Source organism: Piliocolobus tephrosceles, chromosome 14 (genome assembly GCF_002776525.5).
Source record: "Piliocolobus tephrosceles isolate RC106 chromosome 14, ASM277652v3, whole genome shotgun sequence".
NCBI lineage: Eukaryota > Metazoa > Chordata > Mammalia > Primates > Cercopithecidae > Piliocolobus > Piliocolobus tephrosceles.
The window spans coordinates 51765379-51787519 of record NC_045447.1 but is presented as its reverse complement, the minus strand read 5'-3'; the positions used below and the strand labels follow the sequence as shown (position 1 = coordinate 51787519).

The window sequence follows — 22141 nt, the reverse complement described above, 5'->3', positions numbered from 1 at the left end:
CCAGAAAACAGAAGAGACTAAAGTTGAAAAAATAAAAGTTACTTCTTATTCCACTAGTGCATTGACTTCAAGTCTTTCATTTTTTAATACGTAGGTTCACACATGAACAATTACTCAGCATTGGTAGTTTTTCTAGGTTAACACAGATTGTCAAAATATGTTAAGGAAATCAATAAAATCTTGAATAGACCAATAACCATAGAAGCATGAGAAATTAAAAAAGAAACTATTAGACCCAAGATAATCTTTGTCTAAGTTTACTATTAGGTTGTCCTAACACTTAAAGAACAAGTAATTTCCTTGCACTACAAAAAATCTTAGACCACAGCAAACAATTTATTTAAGAAACAAACAAACAAACAAACAAAAACCTTTCTATTTATTTCTTCAAGATTTTTTCTCTTGCAGTTGTGGAATTAGTGCTTCTTTTTTATTTATTTTGGTCTCTTGTTTTCATAAATAATTACCTATACATTTGTTTCTGTTTTCCATACTGGTCATATGTTTTCTCTCATTGTTTTTACAGTTTATCTTTGCCCTCTGCAGTTCTGAAGAAACTGAGTGCTCCTTCAGTTTCCTTTGCACAAATCTGATTCTGTTCTTTGTTGCCTCCAAAGACAGATATCATTCTTCTGTAACATTTTGGTTTCTTTTCAATTGTTTGTACTTTAATTTATCCAATCTCTGTGTTTTTTATTTCTGAGTCATTCAATGCATATGCAAGGATGGAAAACAATCTTCTAAAACATTTTGTCTGGTTTCTGTATTAATTCTTGCTTTACATATGCTTTTCTTCTGAGATTTTAATTTTCCATGTCAAGTAATTATTACTGACAACCAGTTTTGCTTTAATGGTTTTGTTGTTATTTTTTCTTTACTGATCTGAGATTGTGAGAAAAATCTATTGAAGTGTAGGATTTTCTAACAGACAAGTGACAAGATTGACCATTAGCCCTTGATTCTACTGGTAACTTGTTTTTTTTTTTTTTTTTTTTAGCAGAAAGCTTCTAAGCTTCATGGTTGAAGAGTAGATTGTTATGAAAAAGTTCAGGCCCAAATTCCAAAGAGTAGCAAGCATTTCATTAATGCAATTCTTCTAGAATGTTGGTAGATGGTTCATCATCTTTCCCCACTCTGTGGTCTTCTCACCTTGATCTGATAACATCTCTAGAGCCTCTCTCTCTCTCTCTCACACACACACGCACATAAACACACACACACTTGTGAGCATGCACACACTACTGCTGTCTCTATTTCCACTATTGTAACACCTACAATGCTTTTGGGACTATATCTCTCTTTCCCGGGACATAATGCATTACTGTAAGTTCTTCCTTCCTTTCTTCTATTTTCAGAGGGAGCAGAAAAAGTAATCACCAAATAAATACAGATGTAGAGGTATTGATTGAAGAAAGGTGCCCATGTATGACTGCTTAATTTTCTGAGTGATACAAATCTTGGATCTTTCAGTCAGGGGGAAGAAGCACAGAAGGCCATAGGTTTTCTTTACTTCCGTTTGTGAATTTCAATTTAGCAATGTAGAGTCTTCCGAGAAACTAATAATAGGTTGGCTGAAAGTGTCAGTTTTGAATATTATCATAAAATGTCATCTTTCTCTGGGCGCTTACAGCCATTTTAAGCTAACTCAAGCACTGTTAAGCTGGTAGAACTTAAAAAAAAATACCTATTTCTGACATCTTAAACTATGATAAAAAACATTCCATCAGCATCATTTTGAGAAAAATTCAATCTTCCTTTAATGTTTACTCACAACCAAAAGCTATTCCTGAACATCTGTGTAATATTACTTTGACACAGATGGTAAAATAGTTATTAATAAAATAGCACATGTAAATATTTGGATCTATTTCAGTAGAACTGAGAAAGCCACAAAATCATCTTACGAAGTAAATTTTCATTGCTGACTCAATGTGCATTTTACTTTGCACCCAAAAGTGCTGCAATTTTCTTTGGTAGTTTTGAAATAACAAGTAACATTTATTTTCAAGCCCCTTCAATGTAGTGTGGAAATGAGTTCATTTTTATTTCATAGCAGGCCAGGATCCACCTTTATCTCTTAGAATTGTACGCAGGTCGGTATACTGCTTTGAACTGACAAGGCCTAGTCTCCTAAATACAATTTAACTTACCTTTTCAAAGAATAAAAAAATGAAAAAAGAAGAGACATACAAAAATCTTGAGAAAGTTCTTCAAAAACACAACACATATTGAATTTTTAGAAGTCTTGATGTCTTATAAATCAATGTAGAATAAGTCGTTTCTACAGACTTCCAAATGTTTCCCCTAATTTTTTAATGTCAGTTATTTCATACAACTCTTTTATAATTTTTGTCATTTTTCATTTTTCTTGCACCAGTTTCATTTTAACAATTTGGAAGTTGATCTTCTTGTCCCTTGGACCATAAAACAGGTTTGTTACTGTGTGTTCAGGAAGCCAAGGCTGCTATGAAAAGACCTGGACTAGGAGATGGAAAACCTAGACTGAGTGTTACACTTGTATCACATGAGTTTTACCAGTGCTGTATGGTCAACTGTCACCTGTCTGTATGGTCAGGCTGGCATCAATCTGCAAACAATAACTGGTCTGCACCACGAGGATTTATGGAGATTGGGAGAAAGTATGAATAATGTTCTAGAAATGAGGTAAATTTTTGTCTGTAGAATGATGATAAATAAGAATAAAAATATGAATATGTATATTTTCTATATTCTTTTTATTATTTTTTCTAGCAATTAATTTTTAGTAATTTTACAAAAACATTCAATCTGCAATGCATAAAAAATAAAGTGACTCTTACAGAGAATCTGAGACGTACTGAGCTCTAAGACATCCAGAAAGCCAGTTAATGTCTCACAACCTGAATTTCTTTATCTGCAAAAATATGAATAATGAAATCCACTCTCTGCATTTTTTACAGAGTATGTGAAAACTAAACACAATTATGTATTCATAAGCTGTCAATAAATATAAGGCCTCATAGAAATATATAGTCATCATATATTAAATAATAATTATTTGTGAAGTAGCATGGTGTCTCAGCTAAAAGAAGCCTGGCATATATTAGATACTAAAGGTTTTTTGACTTTATAAATAAATACAAAAATAGAAATTTTGGCAATGGATACAATTGTATACAAAATAACTGTCTCATGGAGCAGCATATGATTTAAATGCAAGTCACATCATCTATTAATAGCAAACTTTCTTCCTCTATAAAACAAGGATAATTATCACTACTAATTTCAGGTTGAGGCGAGGAACAAATAATACAGTAAAGTATTTAGTGGTTAGTACTTGGTACATGAAAAGTATTCAGTAAGTATTAGTCATATCTTTAAGTTCTTTATGCTAAGAAAACTACTGAATTCTTTATATGCAATGTCTTAGTTAATTCTTATATAAATTTAACCAGATAACTATGATAATCTCCATTTTAAAATAAGGCAACTAAGACTCAATGTGAGCAACTACCACAGTCCTACACAGCTACTTTAAATCCATATCTGTCTATAAAAAAGTCTGGTCAAGTTTCCCACAGAATACCACCTCCCAAGTCTTCCAAGCCATGAGAATAAATTTCACAGTCTACATTTTAGAAGCTTTCTCATTTTTATTTATAAACTATGAAGATTTTCTGTATAAGACACAGAATCAACAGATGCCTGAAACATAGAAAAAGGGACCCACTTACCAGTTTGAATTGTTGGGTTCTTCATGCTGGTGGTGACCACTTTTGGTGCTCTGCTCTGAGCTTCTTCCCATAACCCTATTTCCACGCTGCCAAAAAATAGGAAATGAAAAGAAAAATGACACTCGCTTGCTTCAAGAAGGATTTTAATATATTAATGGCCATAACGGTAATAATTAACATATATAGTATTTGTTTTATAAATGTTTGAAAGAAACACAATAGGGATTAATTCACTTCATGTGTTTGTGATTTTCCATTTTGAAGGTAAGTATATTGTTATGTTTAATTGGAATTCACAGAACATAACAATCTATTAAAATTAATCATTAAATTATCTTTTTTATTACATAGATGAATAAAGGAAACTCATGTTTAAAGCCATTCATATATTTGAAGATCTGTGTACTGAAACTCCAGAAGGCAAAATGATATTTTGTTATAATGTAATGAGGAGAAAACAGACCTGAAGGAGAAAAGACTTGCTGTGTCAGTAAACCTTTCATTTCAAAGGTTAAAATCTGACAATGTGGTCAGCATGCAAGTCAAAGATTATTCCTTGTGGTTTCAGTATTTAATATATTGGAAAAGTCAAAAATAGTGATGATTAATTTATAAAGGAAAATTTAAACGCAATCAGTTAAAAACTGTAATCTGCTTTTGGAATTGTAAAATTGTAAAAGGAAATGAGATGTTCTTTTCAGGATTAGAATATGACGTTTCCATTTTCTTGATCAATCATTTCCTTCTTACCCTATACCACACTAACTACCTTCTGTGATCCACAGAAAGAGAGAAAGATAAGTTGGCAGAAAACAGTAGAAACAATTCTAAGATAATTTTCATTCACTCAAAAGAACTATAATGAGAAAAAAATGCTTTCTGAAAATTATTAGAATGTCAATCACTTTCCTTTAAACTTCATATTTACATATCAGATTTCCTCCATGACACTGCCACTTTTGTGACCAATGATAATGGCAATAATTACGTATTGTTTACACTGTATCAGGAACTGTTCTTAGTATTTTGGGGTATGATCTAATTTAATATTTACAACAACCCTGGAAGGCAGGTGTTATTAATATCCCTACTTTTAAAATTAGAAAAATGAGGTGCAGTTTAAGTGAACTATTCAAGATCCGCAGCTAGTAAAAAAACAGAGTAGGATTTGAACTTTTTCAGAACCCATTCTCATTTTATTTTATTTTATTTATTTTTTATTATACTTCAAGTTCTAGGGTACATGTGCACAACATGCAGGTTTGTTACATATGTATACATGTGCCATGTTGGTGTGCTGCACCCATTAACTCATCAATTACATTACGTATATCTCCTAATGCTATCCCTCCCCCTTCCCCCACCCCACTACAGGCCCTGGTGTGTGATGTTCCCCTTCTTGTGTCCAAGTGTTCTCATTGTTCAATTCCCACCTATGAGTGAGAACATGCGGTGTTTGGTTTTCTGTTCTTGTGATAGTTTGCTGAGAATGATGGTTTCCAGCTGCATCCACGTCCCTACAAAGGGCATGAACTCATCTTTTTTATGGCTGCATAGTATTCCATGGTGTATATGTGCCACATTTTCTTAATCCAGTCTGTCATTGATGGACATTTTGGTTGGTTCCAAGTCTTTGCTATTGTGAATAGTGCCACAATAAACATACATATGCATGTGTCTTTATAGCAGCATGATTTATAATCCTTTGGATATATACCCAGTAATGGGATGGCTGGGTCAAATGGTATTTCTAGTTCTAGATCCTTGAGAAATTGCCACACTGTCTTCCACATTGGTTGAACTAGTTTACAGTCCCACCAACAGAGTAAAAGTGTTCCTATTTCTCTACATCCTCTCCAGCACCTGTTGCTTCCTGACTTCAATGATCGTCATTCTAACTGGTATGAGATGGTATCTCATTGTGGTTTTGATTTGCATTTCTCTGATGGCGAGTGATGATGAGCATTTTTTCATGTGTCTGTTGGCTGCATAAATGTCTCCTTTTGAGAAATGTCTGTTCATATCCTTTGCCCACTTTTTGATTTTTTTTTTTTCTTGTAAATTTGTTTGAGTTCTTTGTAGGTTCTGGATATTAGCCCTTTGTCAGATGAGTAGATTGCAAAAATTATCTCCCATTCCGTAGGTAGCCTGTTCACTCTGATGGTAGTTTCTTTTGCTGGGCAGAAGCTCTTTAGTTTAATTAGATCCCATTTGTCAATTTTGACTTTTGTTGCCGTTGCTTTTGGTGTTTTAGACATGAAGTCCTTGCCCATTCCTATGTCCTGAATGGTATTGCCTAGGTTTTCTTCTAGGGTTTTTATGGTTTTTGGTCTAACATTTAAGTCTCTAATCCATCTTGAATTAATTTTTGTATAAGGTGTAAGGAAGGGATCCAGTTTCAGCTTTCTACATATGGCTAGCCAGTTTTCCCAGCACCATTTATTAAATAGGGAATCCTTTCCCCATTTCTTGTTTTTGTCAAGTTTTTCAAAGGTCAGTTGGTTGTAGATGTGTAGTATTATTTCTGAGGACTCTGTTCTGTTCCATTGGTCTATATCTCTGTTTTGGTACCAGTCCCATGCTGTTTTGGTTATTGTAGCCTTGAAGTATAGTTTGAAGTCAGGTAGTGTGATGCCTCCAGCTTTGTTCTTTTGACTTAGGACTGTCTTGGCAACGTGGGCTCTTTTTGGTCCCATATAAACTTTAAAGTAGTTTTTTCCAATTCTGGGAAGAAAGTCATTGGTAGCTTAATGGGGATGGCATTGAAACTATAAATTACCTTGGGCAGTGTGGCCATTTTCACGATATTGATTCTTCCTATCCATGAGCATGGAATGCAGAATCCGTTCTCTTAATCTTCAAGGTATTCTGCTACCTTTCAAACTTGACCCAAATTGGAACTCTTCATTTTCCTCATATACCTTCTTAAGTCTTCCCCCATTTTCTAGGAAACTGAAACGTTTGCCTTGTATTCAAGCCAGAAATGTAGGCATCTCCTTGATAACTTTCGTTTCCATGTGATTTTACAGGCTAATTATAGCTAAAATCCGTATAGTTCACTCCAATACTCCAATTGAAGCCACCATCATCTAACCCTTAGAATATAGCAAGAGCTTTCCACCTATTCTCACTGATCCCACTCTTGACACCTTCTACCATACATTACTTACAGAATTCAGAGCATAAATCTTCATTTTACTTCTTTAGTTAAAATTCTTCAGTGGCTTTTTAGTGCACATGGAATAAAATGCAAGCATCTATCGTGGCCTACAACTTATGACATGAGCTGGCTGCAGCCGATCTCTCAAACATTACCATAGATAGTTATTTTCCATTTTGCCACCAACTCATTCTCTAATAAGCCATGGTCTTCAGCAACTAAGGACTTTGGAAATCAACCCTGGAAGGCTCTGAGACTGGATACTTTTCATCCTACAGGTCTCAGTTCAAAAGTCACTTTCTCAAAGAGGTTTTCCCTGACACCCAAGGAGTCCTTCCTTCCATCATAACGTACAGTTATGTTTTAATTTATTTGTTTAATTTTCTATTATCTCTCTCCTCCTCACTGAAGAAACCAGTAGCTGTCAAATAGCCCTGAAGTAAACTTGTAAAATGAGGCATCAGAATGATTATTTCAGGACATATATATTGGTTTTATTTATACAAAACAACATTTATATGTGATTTTAACTAGTAGCATTTTTTTTTTTCTATCTGAATCATTCTGCTAAAATATATGTAGCCCTCTAAGTTTGTTTCTGATTTTTTTTCTCAGTTTGATTTAAAGCATTACTTCTCAAGCTTAAAGCAAATATGAGTTACATGGAGATTTATATGCACATTCATCAACTGCAGATTTTTCATTAAGTGAGTCTAGGGTAAGACTGCAGAATCTGTATCCATCACATAGGTTACTCTGATGGTGTTGATCTACTCATCACACTTTGAGTAACAAGAATTCAGAAGATAGATCACAGTTTTAGATGGTTTCAGAAGGATTCTTGAATGTTTCCTATTGTATGTTTCTGTGTGTTTGTGTATGTTTTCCATGTGCAAAAATATTATTATAACAATAAGTTTTTTAAACGTACGTTTTCTTCTTCAGACAAACACCATTTCTGCGAGATCAACAATACATCATTAAGTAGTTAAATCATACGTACTTCTCTTATTTACTTTGTAATTTGTCAATAATTCTGAATAAAGATTGTCCTTGCCTTGAAAATAAGTGTGCATCCTGATGTCACATAATGCAGATACCTTTAAATTTAACAGCACATATAATATATAAAATACTGGATTTTTGTAATTGGCCAATATTTGAGATAACTTCTGCATTTTTCTGTGCTTTGTTCTATATTTCTGATTCCTTTCACAGTGTACATTTTAGCTTTCATTTATGAAGTCCTACAATACATTGTGCTAAATATGTGTGTTCATATACTTTTATGTACTTATGTTATTTCATTTAATTGATAAATTGATGGAATTAAAGTTAGTGGTAGTTATTATTTTGGGCTCTTACTAATGGCAACGCACTATATTAGTGCTTTGTATATATTAATTATCATTACAAAAATAAACTATTAATACCTAGAGACAGAATTTTGGGATGGAGGAATTATTTCAAGCATATATGTTTTAAAAGTGGCAAAAATGATATTAAATTCAGGTATGCTCAGTCTTGTTTTTATAATCACGGGAAATTTAATTTTTTTTTAAAGAATCACATCTCTGCTAGAAGATATTTTAGGTAGCCAATTATATTACAAAAGAGAACATAGGTACTAGCTCTGTATTATATACTTTATAAAAGGAAAATATGCCAAAATAAGAAGTGTTTGTGAAAGCACAGGAAATGTCATTATAAATTTTACAGAATACTGATTCTAGTCCTTATTTCTAAAACATAGCAAAAGATCATTTTATTGCTAAATATTACTGCCAAAGATCTTTCTGAAAGCATAGGTTTTAATCAATGTTGAAAGAATGAAATAAAATAAGTAGATGTTTAATAATGGCCAATCCATGTAATAAATAAATGCTTATGTCTGACATATTTTTTCATTTAAGAATGATAGACCCAGGTGACAAGAATATGCTTATTTCCTACTTGTCTTTTCAGCAAAATTTCCAAACAACAATGTATTTCAGGAACATTTCTCCAGTTCCTTTAAAGAACACTCATTGGTCCTATCTATAATGACTATTTCTCCCATATGGAGTACCATACTGAAGAATGTCTTAACTACTAGAACCATGTCATCTGTATGTGTGTGTGTGTGTGTATATATATATATATACACACACACACACACATATATATACACACACACATACATTTTGAGAAAAATTTAAATAGAGTTACTTTCTAAGCAAAATTTCAACAACCATAATAAATTGCTAATATTTGTTTTGATAGATGATTTAATGCTATGATTTCTGTGAGGTTCATTTACATTTACAAAGAGTTGTTATTTTAATCATTGTAGGTCAATAATGGTTTCACTTAGATTCAATTACCAAAACAAGAACTTTTAACAACACAGGAAAGATAGGTATTTGCCCAGTGGGTTAGTATGGCTCCTTTCTGAGAGAGGTTTAATAAGAGCTGGCCAGTTTATTTTCTTCATTATTTCTGAGACCCGCCTTATGATTTTCTTTGCCCATATGTTCAAATGCTATCTTCAGTAATTTCTTTGAAAGAAAACACTTAGGTGGCTTTATAATATAAAGCATCTTGACTCTGATTATGTTTGAAAGCCAGTTATTCAGAGAAATTTATTCTTTTTCAAGAGCAGATGGGAACAGGCTCAAGGAATCCATGGCAGAAGACACAAACATGGGAGTAAAACAACAATAGTTTAGGTAAATTTCTGATAGGAATAAAAAGAAAAATAAATTGTAGACTGAAGTGTTTGTTAGAAGGGAAAATAAGATTAAAAATTAAAGCGGGGAACTATTGCCAGGAGGAAGAATTCAATAACTGTAATATTCTTGGATTAATGTCTTACTGGAATAACTTACCACTTCACCTCGCAACTGGCTTCTCAGATTTCAGTCTCTTTCTTGTTCAGGTCTACTCCTAAAATGCTTCCAGGTTTTCTATCCAATTTTCTTACTTTATTTTACTTTTAATTTTTTTTGTTAGTGTCCTATCTTTCCTTTTAGGCCTTGATTCCCTTTCATAACTTACAACTTTATAGAAGGTTAATTGACATACCTGAAGAAACAAAAGGCACTGCTACTTCTCTATTTCTATGACTCCTACCACCTCTTGTCCCTTACTGCAACAATTTATCAACTAAGTCATCTGCCTCAACAACAGTCCTGCCTCCTTTTCATACATCAATTTTGTTCCCAATTTCACCAAATTCTCTAAACCCAAGCTATAATATTTTCAACTCATTATCAAAACATTTCTCAAGCTCCTCTGTGTAATACAGGATTGGAGAACGGGCATGCAGCCCCATTTCTAACTCCAAAGCCTGGGCTCAAAGTCTTCAAATGTTTTTGATTTACCTTTTTGGACTCATTTCCTATGTGCAAATTCATAATGCAAAAGTGTATTGCAGATAGTTAAGATATTTCATAACTGACTAAATTCATGCTCAGAAAAAAATGCAAAATAATTATTAATATCCATATTTTGTAATGAGACAATTTTAGCATGGAGATGTTATGGCTACCCTAAGCCTTCAGTTAACCTAATAAATAGTAGGAACCAGGCCTTCTACCTCTGCAGCCTATATCCACCAAAATTTATTTGTCCTCTAATTTGCATGATTAGCCACTTCTTTAAATACTTTATTTTCCTTTCTCTGAAGACAGATTTGTGCATATTTATATTCAGAGGAACATTCCTTTCAGTCTCTTTATTTTCAAGTATTTATCACCTTCCAAGATCTAGATCAAATACTAACTCCTTCTGTTACTGTCAACTGGAAATGCTCTCTCCTTCCTCTGTATAAGCTTTTACTGAATTTCTCTTACAGCAGTTCTATCTTCTGCCATTTTTAAAGTTACTTGTGTACAAACTACTTCTCTTGTTTATATATAAGCTTTTTACTGGGCTGAGAATGTTGGTCCATCAGAGGTTATGACGCTCAGTTAGACACATTTTTAAGAAAGATTTTTCTACTTAGTCCATGTTGCTCTGTTCCAAGTTAACTTTATCACCTGGTGGTAGTTACCTAAATTGCAGGCACATTGTATAAGAAGAATTAAACCGTCTCAAATACTGAATTTGCATTTCAAAACCTGAAAGGTGGAAGGCATTGGAATCCCATTTCAGCTATACTAGTTCAGGATGGGTAGATTCATTTAATGTAAAACAACTTTTGTTAGAATTAAGATTGTTTCTCCTTAAGTGGATTGTCATCATTTGTCTAGATCTTCACTACCATTGAAAATCTTGCTGATATTCCTATCTCCAAAGCAATGGACTATCTGCTGATAAAGTGTTTATTTTGTGTACTGCAGGCATTTTGGAAATAGCTCTCGGATCAAACTAAATGAGTTCCAGTACAAATAAAGAACCTAAGACATTGCAGGTGGCACTCAGCAAGACATTGGTGTGACAGCTAGAGATGCGGTGTGACCGTCTGCAACTGATGTTTTGTACTGAGCGTAGGTCTAATAAAATGAGTTCCACTATGGAACTCGTGTGCTCATTGCAATCTATATTAAACCTAAATATGAGGTTTAACTGCTGCTTTAGTGACAGAAAAAAAAAAATGATAAAAACCGAACTGTAACTAGGATGGTAACTTGAGTCACATTCAGGCCTTAAAATAACTGTTAAATATGTACTTTCTGTTGTAATCAAAGTGAGAAGTGATATAATATTTGTATTATATATGTTGTCTCTAGGTATATGAACATCTAGGTCATGGCATTACTTCAAATATACTGAAACATGATTTACTTTATTTATTCTAAAACTTATGGCACATTTTACAGTTTGATTCATTTCCTAACATTTTCAAAGCTGTAGTTCATTAAATTACACTTGTTTCATATAAGCCACCTAGAACATCCACTGTTAACCTAAAAAGATTGGGAGGAAAAGGGTTATTTTAAACACATTCTATTTCCTTCATGTAGATTGATGAAGACGGCTTCCTAAAGAATTACATTCTCACTGTGTAATTCTTCCTAAAGAATTACAATTCTCACTGTTGCAGGAAAAGCTTTAGATTATGGTAACTTAAGTAGAGAGAAAGAAATACCACCTCAATACAACAGGCTAAGCTTTATCTATAGCCTGGGCATTTAATTAGGGGTTCTAGTGTCAGCAATAGCTTTCAGTAGCAAGGTCTTTTTTAAAGTAACCTTCACCTGAATGAGGTGAGTAAGAATTGCTGATGAGGTTAGACTATCATCCTTTGTGAATAGCCTGATGACTCAGATAATTACACAATCTTCAAGTCATAAGTGATTCAGGTTGTCCACTCTATCTCCCATTCAATGTGGGGTATACCAGCTTTTGTTGACAAGGAGGACCCATAATGTGGTTCTCTTGGCACCAGGAATGGAGCTTGAAACAGCAGCTCCAACTGTTGGATAAATCTGTTTATATAGAGTGGAAGGCTTGTACCTGTCATACATCGGTCCAAGTTTTGCCCTCTAGAGCTATTCAAAATATACAGAATCCCAGTTTCATGAGGCAGCTCTTCAAGTAATTGAAGGAAGTTATCACTGCCCTGAAGGGATATAGAGCATCTTTCAGACTCAACATTACCACTTTCTTGAATACAAAATGACAGCCACATTTCTCACATGGCATGTTTGTAGACACCTCACTATTCTGGTCACCCTCTTTTGGATGTACTTCAATTTGTCAATGACTCCTTTTAAAATATATTGAACACTGTGTGACATTTCTGGAGCTACTAGCAAACATGGAACACCATGAGAATAACAGTAAATGTATCTGGCTTGTGACTAGTGACAAGGTCTAAACTTAAATAAAATTTCTATTTCCCAAAAGTGGTCAGAGAAGGGACTATTACAATATTAATTTAGGATTAAAAATTCAACTCTAAGTCTGCTGGTGTTACAAAGTAGTGTCAGAGAGAGACATTGTCTACAGGGTGTGGTGAGCAACCCACAGACAACACTTCAATCAATTGTCTGTTAAGTCTCCAAAATATTGAACTCTTTGAGAGGGATGGAAAGAACATCTGTCAAAGAAAGGACATCTAGGTCATGACTCTCCCCTCAAACAGCTCAGTAAACTTGGACAAGTAACTAATACCTGTGGTTCTCAGTTTCTCCATTATCAAGTGAAAGCATTGACTAAATCATCTCTAAGATTCCATGTAAACCATAATATTTCCTGGTAAGGGATTTCAATGATTCCCAACTTCTTATTTGTCAGAAATCATTCTAAAATCCTGTCTTTGATTATAATTTAGCCCAAATCTAAATAGTTTCATCTTCAATAAAAATCTGAGAAAAGTGCTTCACCAGTTCCTCCAGTCTTCCTACTTACTGGTTCATTGGCTGATTCACCCAGCAACTTACTTTGTTACATACTATGAGCACAGCACAGTGCGTGGCACTCTGGATGATAAAAAGTAATATCCACCACACCGCTTTCTCTTGAAGAACTTACAGTCTAGTTATGCAGATATACCTATACTATAACCCAGCTAGACTATAATATGCTACAATTTGAAGTGTAAAAGTATGAGTATCAAGTAAATGATAATGACAGTAAATAATGGTGGAATCAGATGAGAGAAAGCTCATTACAGCCTGAAGAGATGAAAAATACCTCATGAAGGATATATAAGGAGACAGTAGAAGTTGATGAAGTAGGATTTTCATAGCTGAGAGAGGGAATTATTTGTGTCCTGATAAGATAAAGCATATTTTTTGATAAAGAGTCTTCCATTGCTCTAGAAATTATGTAGCCACAGCATGAAACAACCCTGAAACATGGTTGCTGAAACCAACCCCTTGTATACCTTTCCACCCTGCTTAGTTAGCATGATACAACCATCAGTCATTTGACACTCCAGTGGGGCCTGTGCAGCTCTGTAACTATTAGGAGACTTACGAACAAGAGGGGATATTTACTTTTGGGTTCTAAAATATACTCAGAAGATGTAAGTGGGAAAAAAAATTATGTTGGCAACCGGCTTTGGAGGAGGTGACTCTGAGCTTTGTGACTGCTAAATCACTGTTCTTATTCTTGGTGTCTCTACTGACTGGTATGGCAGAGGTTACTTTAATTATGGAGCCAGGTGACACAGCTCGAATGACTAACTTTTTGGTAGGAGAAAAGGCACACACTTTCAGAATTAATTTCAATTAGTCTGAAAATACATCAATTTAACATGGATGAGGAGAGCTGAGGATATCCTTCTAATGCTGATTTGAAATCCAGCACATCCAGACTACTGAGTGTTGTTTACCTCTTCTAATAATCTGCTTGAGGGTAACATTAGCTGTTGTTTGGTCTAATCATTTTCTTGAAGACAACAGGCACAACAATGACAATTGAAAGATTCTGTGTGGCAATTTCTTACACACAAGAAAAGTAAATGTAGGTCATTATGTTTGGCAATTTATATGTTACAAATGAGTGATAGAAAGTAATAGGTGGTCAGTAAATATTTACTAAGCAATTGAAGTCTGACAAAAACTAGGATTCCTTTGTGTTATTTAAAGAAAACAAACATTTATTCCAATCAAGAAATTGTCTCCTGGAAATTTTCCCTGGTGCCTTATCTTTCCCAAAGAAAGTACACATACATACGTATGTTCATGTGCATATGCACATGTGTGTGCATGCATGTATGGGGGTGTGTATGTATTGTTTTTCTATTGCTCAGATTTTCTTTTACAAAGGTATTCCTCATGTACAGGAGACATCTAGTTCTGTTATACTGAATACTGCTCTCATTCTATGAGGCCTCCGAACAAATGAAACTTTAATGTAAACAAATCTTGGGTTGACCCTTTTTCAACTCATGAAACATAACCTCATGTTCTTAAAAAAAAAAAAAAAAAAAAAAAACACTAAATGGAATTTAAAAAATAATAATAAAATAGTAATATAAACTCACAATCTATGACTGGAGATAGAGTTTATAGGACATACAGCCAGACTCTCTTTTGTAGGATGCTTGCAGTCCCTCCATTAAGGGTGCTGAGTTATTTGAGACAAAGAGAGAAAGCATTCAAGAGGCTGAGTGCCAAGCAGAGACAGCAGGAGCAGTTCCAGAGGAAGATGGCCTCAAGGTAGAGTGAAAGAATGTATGGAGTCAAAAATATATCCCCTATATAGAGTAAACCATAGAAAGAAAAAGTGGAGCTCTGCTTTGGATGGAAGAAAACCCATATAAAGTTAAAGTTACTCACTAGTGTAACAGATAATATTGTAGAGACAGACATTGGTCCCCATGGTGCAGGAAACTAGCTTCTTTTCATCCTCTGTTCCTTTCCAATAGCAGGTGGTCTTCTAAGAGTTTATAGAACACTGAAATCTTTTGATAAATATTCTTTTAGTATGCTTTTCTCACCACTGTGATTTGGGGAATGCATTAAAGAACAAATTGATATTTTCAATTTCTTCTCACCAGGTATTTCTGGAATGCAGGTAAAGTGATTTAGCATAAGCCAATCCTACTTGAATAAGCCTGATATTATCATTTTAGAAACAATTAAATAGAGTTTGGGTCATATGCATAATAACTCTTATGCCAAAATTTTTAAGGAAATTTATCTAACAACTATTGAAAGTCACATTTATAAGAGTCAATTAATTGTAATCAATCCTCCCATGAAACATCCTCTATTTCTTCTCAACTCACATGAAATGTGTTGGAAATGTCAAATTTCCCAATGAAAGGTTGAATAAAGTGTACACAAATACCCATAATATACCCAAAAGAAATACTAACATAAACAGCAGCATAAATCTTGATCTTTTCTGCACTGTGACACTTTAAACCTGAGAATGCTGCTAGCTATATTCAGACTTGATCCTAATTTATTGCTGATATGACATAAATGTTAAATACAGCTGCATCCATTAACCCAAACTCATTAATTAGAAAGTAAAATTACGGAATATTTTTTCAGCTTAATTTGCCAAGATGCTCTCAGTCAACACAGGTTAGGTGTTTGATGAGGCTTCCCAGCTTTTCATATGATTCATAACGGATAGATCAAAAGCCAAACAAAACAGAGAAAACAATTAGCTATTTAGCCTATTTAAAAGTATACACACATGTATACTCTGAAAAGCATGCTTTTAAAGTATAGCCCTGCTGACATCTATTTTGAATATATACACATTCTTTCTTGCCAAACCAAATGATAATCATTTCACTAGGATAAAAACATTTCTTCCACTTTCCCCATGGAGGTGATTTTGAGTAGCAAAAAAGCTACATGAGTCATAGGATAAGAATTTCAAGTGCTAAAAATTAATGTGAACTCTTTTTTTTTTTTTTTTTTTGAGACGGAGTCTTGCTCTGTCGCCCAGGCTGGAGTGCAGTGGCCGGATCTCAGCTCACTGCAAGCTCCGCCTCCCGGGTTTACGCCATTCTCCCGCCTCAGCCTCCCGAGTAGCTGGGACTACAGGTGCCCGCCACCACGCCCGGCTAGTTTTTTGTATTTTTTTAGTAGAGACGGGGTTTCACCATGTTAGCCAGAATGGTCTCGATCTCCTGACCTCGTGATCCGCCCGTCTCAGCCTCCCAAAGTGCTGGGATTACAGGCTTGAGCCACCGCGCCCAGCCTAATGTGAATTCTTAAAGTCTCTGTGCTTGTTAATGTTTGGCAAATAATTGGGAGTGCCTGCAGAACTCTGAAAAGACATTAAGAAAAAAAATTAAAGAGATGTAATGAAATCCCACATAAATAGGGAAACTTACTAAATACTTTAGCAAAGAAACTCTGACGCAAGGAACTGAAATCTGTTATTTACTAATTAAATAATATTATAAATAGATTCAACTTCTTCACAGAATCATCCAAAGTGAGTTATCCTAAGACCATTAAGGCAAGATAATATAGGATAGTGGTTAAAACACCAACTCTAGAATGAAACCTTCAGTTAAGATCTTAGCACTGCCATTAATTGTTTATATATTAAGCAGGTTATTTGACTTATCTAAGCCAACCTTTTCTCATTTGCAAAATAAGGAAAACAACAGCACATATTTCATGTATTTGTGAGAATCAAAGGAGTTTTTTGTGTCCTTGGAACATAATGAGTCATATATGTAGTTATTTTTAATTTTGCAAATATCATTATTATTAAGTAGTATCTCCAAGTATAAAACCTCAATGAAAGATTTTTCTAGAAATAATTTGATCAGCGCTATCTTAACAGGATGGTCCTTGTTGTACTAAATCACAGTTCAAAGTTAAATTGTAATGTTGCTTGAGTTAATCATATTACTTGTTGCCATTGAATTGTGTGGTGGTGAATCAGGCTGGATAAATATTGCTCTACAAATGTTTGACCAATAAACAAATACCTTATATTTTGTCCAGTGTTTTGAAATTTATAAAATGTTTTGAAATAAATTATTTTTATTTGTTTAGCCAATGCTATTGAGACCGAGGCTTTAAGAACTGCAAAGATGTTTAAAGGAAGCAAAAAAAGCTTATATTCTAATGATGCATATAGGGTAGAGGTGGGGAATTCCTCTACCCACTTCTCTACCTTCCGGCATAAATTGTCATTTTCCAGAATATTGACTGAGCAATATTTATAAATGATCGTGATATCATACTTTAAAATGTCACACTCCAGGGAGGTGAGAATAGCTTTTCTTCTACAATTCCCTCTTTTTTTAAAATTTTTATTTTATTTATTTATTTATTTATTTGGAGACAGAGTTTTGCTCCATCGCCCAGGCTGGAGTGTAGTGGCCTGATCTCTTCACTGCAACCTCCATCTCCGGGTTTCAAGAGATTCTCCTGCCTCAGCCTTCTGAGTAGCTGGGACTACAGGCATGGACCACCACGACGGGCTAATTTTTGTATTTTTAGTAGATATGGGTTTTCGCCATCTTGGCTGGCTAGTCTGAAACTCCTGACCTCAAAGTGATCCACCTGCCTCAGCCTCTTGAAGCGCTGGGATTACAGGCGTAAGCCACTGCATCCAGCCCATCACTTTTCTTTTAATATCGTGGCTAAGTTAAGAAAGGGCTTGTTGTTTGAGGCTAGGCCTGAACTTTTGTTCTCTTGTCTGTTCTCGTATTTTATTGTGACTTTCTAAGTCCGTTAGCCACCTGCTAAAGCTAAGGTTTAGGAAGATAAGGAGGCCAAGTGCGGTGGCTCACACCTGTAACCCAGCACTTTGAGAGGCCAAGGCAGGCAGATTATGAGGTCAGGAGATGGAGACCATCCCAGCCAACATGGTGAAACCCCATCTCTACTAAAAAAAATACAAAAAGTAGCTAAGTGTGGTGGTGAGGGCCTGTAATTCTAGCTACTCAGGAGGTTGAGGCAGGAGAATCATTTGAACCAGGAGTTGGAGGTTGCAGTTAGCCGAGATTGCGCCACTGCACTCCAGCCCGGCAACAGAGCGAGACTCCATCTCTAAAAACAAAAAAAATATTAAGATAAGGAAAGGCATGTAGGTATGATTTATGTAATAAATAAAGCTTATAATTCCAATTAGCAGATCAATATTTATATAAATGGCTTTAGCTCTGCAATGAAAGGTTGAGAAATGAATACATATTTATATAAATAAAAATCGTCAGCAATTTAAATAATAATTTACATTTACTTAGTTTTCCCAAGCATTCGACTTAATTTTAGTAATCAGTTTTCTTTATTTTTCCATACACATTTCATTATCATTAATTTATAGAAAGTTTAAGTGAATTATGTAATTTCAGTAATGAGAACAGCTAGCATCTAAAGGTTTTTGAGCAGACAGCCTCTTGGTGACAGCAGAAATGCTTCTCTGTATTAGAGTGACTCCAGCTGGGAGTACACAAGTGTGTTTCACATAGGAAATGGAAACTTGACTATTTTGGTGATTATGTTAGAGGGTTATCAGGTCACCCATTGAGAGGGTTTCTCTTGTACATGGGCCCAAAATTAACAATAAATTGAAACCTGCTTTTACTACTTAATATTGTCCTTTGTGTGTTTAGCTCTCTCAAGAATGCCCAAAATAGGAAGGGTAACTGGCCCATTATGTTTGGCCACTCATGTATTGACCAAATTCCACCCACACCCATACAATTTACAATTAAATCTTACCTTTTGTAAGATAATGAATGAAAATAAAATCAAAGAGCAAGAAAGTGCTGAATTCAGTCTTGGCATAAAATCAGTCAGCAAAGTCCCAGGTTTTTAAAAAGGTATATGGTGTGAGCTGCTTTCAAATCCTACCCCAGTAAGGTGGTTAAAATTTCTAGGTAGGGTTAGGGGAGTAGGCCCAATGGAACAAGTAAACTTAAAGTCCCAATACAACCTTGTGGGAAAGGCAAGCTTATATTGCAGGAGTTTAACAAAAGAAAATGTACTCAGGCTTAGAAATATTGAATAAGTGGTTCTCAAATGTAGTCTATAGACTGCTCCTTACTAGCTGTATAAGAATCAGCTCAAGTGTTTGTTAAAAAGCAAATTTTCCAATCTCTAACCCAAAGAGAGTCTGACTGAGTAAACTTGGGTGAACTAGGAATGTGCATTTTAAAAGCTTCCCAGATAAATCTCAGAGAGAGGGAGGTTTGTGAGCAACTTGGTTAAACAATTTGCACAGAGTCATAAATGCAGTGAGTGCTAATGCCAGAACTAGAAGCAATTGTGCTCAAGGTTCCTTCATTACAGATTTCCTAAAGGTAACCTTGAATTAATTTAGTTTACTAATGTATAAAACAATAGAAACATAAACTCAGATTATGTGAGGTGTGCTACCCAATGGCCAATATAAGCCTTTATCTTAAAGATCAACATTTTAATAGCTTTGGCAAGGGTAGAGAGAAATAACATTTTCACATAATACTGGGATTATATAAATTAGTTTAACCTTTCTAAAGGGTAGGTTTTCATAATCTATCAAAACTACTAGGTTATTGTACATAATTTATCATCCAATAATTTCACTTCAAGAAAATTATTCTACAGCTATGCATCTCACATTTATCAAGGGGTATATGTAAAAGATGTTTATTGTAAAATTATTTGTACATGTTAAAATCTGGAAAAAATACAGATCTTTCAAAAACAAAGAGAAAACAATGTATATAGAGTGATTAGAAAATTCTTTGAAGGATACATGAATAATCCTTAACAGTGGTTAACTTTAGAAAAGTGAGATGGGAGTATTGGAGTGTGTATATTTCTTGTTGCCATTGTAACAAAGTACTACAAACTTGGAGGCTATAAACAGCACAAATGTATTTTCTTAAAGTTCTGGAAGTAAGAAGTCTGAAATGAGTCTTATGGAGCTAAAATCTTGGTGTATGTAGGGCTGATTCTTTCTAGAGGCTTCAGGGATAAATATATTCCTTGTCTCTCACAGCTGGAGACCTCTTGACATTCTTTGGCTTACGGCCACATCACCCCAATCCCTGTGTCTGTGATCACATTGCCTTCTTGTCTGTCTTAGAAGGACCCTTGCCATTCCATCAGGCCCACCCATGTGATACAGGATAATCTCTGTATCACAGAATCCTTAATCACACATGCAAAATCTCTTTCATCAAATAGAGTAACATTCACAGGTTCCAAGCAGCAGGATACAAGCATTTTTGGGTAACCAGTTTTCTGCCTACCACATGTTTGAAGTGAGTATTCTTTTTATTATCCTTTTTTTTTTTTTGCATTATTTGACTTATTTTAACTATGTTTTTCTATTAACTTTAAAATAAAATTAAACCTAATTAAACATTTAAAATCAAATAGAAACCTGTGACTTTCTTAGGCAAACTGTGATATATCAGCTACAAGTGCAATAATTCATTTTTGAAGAAGGATTTATTTATGCCCCAATTTGTTCCAAAGAATATTTAGGCAGTTTATAAAACAGGCACCTATAGTAAAATAAATAAAATTGAAAGTTAAAAAGGGATTAAAAGTATAATAAAATGAGAACGCTTATACGATAATCTTATGAGTCAAAATACTTGCTTTGAATAGGCATCAATCTTGTTTTTAGGTTCCTGACTGCTAAAGCAAAAAGGGAAACTGGGGGAAAATGGTGTATTATTTTTATTGTTGTGAACTGAACAAATGTATCAAATTATGAGGAGGAGACAGATCTTTCTAGTACTAAGCTCATAGAAAATTTTGCGTGGGCATCATTGTATGGGGCACTTAGTGTTGTCAATAACTTCGAAAACAATTTCATATCAGATTTCAAAATTTCAGCTTTTGCTTTCTCTCCCGTGATTCCTAATAGAAAAAGATGTTGCCAGAAATGCTCTACACAGAGCTAAATTCCATTCGGTGTTATGTATCTTGCATGTGCCAGTGTGACTAAGTGGAATACAAGAACAATGTCTGATCAATTTGTCTAAACTATCCAATCTCCCAGTTTTAGTGTCTTGGGGAAAAAACTCTATGCCAAACAAATAAAGCATTGAGAATACATAGCATTAACTCATATGCTGAAAACCTGAAAGCTTTATGCTAGCCTGTAGCAAATTTTTAGAAAGAATCCAAAAGTACAGCAAAGTATGGGTATAATATAAATGCTGCCACCGCTGTAATGAAGGATATGCTGTTGGCAACCTGAAGCTGCATAACATAGCTTTAGCTTACAATAAAATACCACATACTCCTGTCAAGCTTAATGTTGTTGTTTTTGTTAAAAGTAGGGCATTACAAATCATTCTGGGTCTCTTCCAAAGTTCCACTAAGCTCCTGAAATACAGACAGCTGTTAATTATTCCCCCCATTGAAGAAGATGCATGGAAAGGTTTCAACTAAAGAGATCCCTAACCGTCCATGAGTCTCTGAATTCCAACCAGCATCTAGAGGGACTACTGCCATAATACAGTAGTCACTGCCACAATACAGGACACTAGGAAAGATCTTTCACCTGTCCTGGAGGGAAGAAGTCAATAAATGCAGAACTGCAAAGGACTCCTAAGAGAAAAACAAAAAGCTGGGTGGTGGAATACTTCATCACTGAGCAATTATCCTAAAAGCAGTTGCAGCTCACCAGGTTTCAAAAATTTACGGAAGTGTTAACCTATTTTATTGGTGTAGCTACAAATAATAGAAAACCCAAAGAACTCTGACAGATGGGGCTCATGTTTTTCAAGTCTCTAGGCTGGTTGAGATGCCTAAAGGTGTGTATCTTTAAGGAAACAAGTATCCCTTGTCATCCTGATCCATAGTCCTTAGTTTGTGATGTTTGTCTTATTTTATTTCCAGGCAATTATTTGCATTTCCTGACATAGGAAATGACCAAAGGAATAAGGTCAAATTGTTTC

The 22141-nt window shown here is 34.7% G+C and overlaps 1 protein-coding gene across 4 annotated transcripts in view; it reads right to left on the bottom strand.

Moving 5' to 3' along the window:
• LINGO2 (leucine rich repeat and Ig domain containing 2) overlaps positions 1–22141 on the bottom strand; it is a 1250024-nt gene that overhangs the window by 503511 nt on the left and 724372 nt on the right. For all 4 annotated transcript variants that reach the window (XM_023203903.3, XM_023203904.3, XM_023203902.3 and 1 more), the window contains one exon: positions 3714–3799. The gene's annotated coding sequence lies outside the window, so the exon portion shown is untranslated. The remainder of the gene's footprint in view (positions 1–3713; positions 3800–22141) is intronic.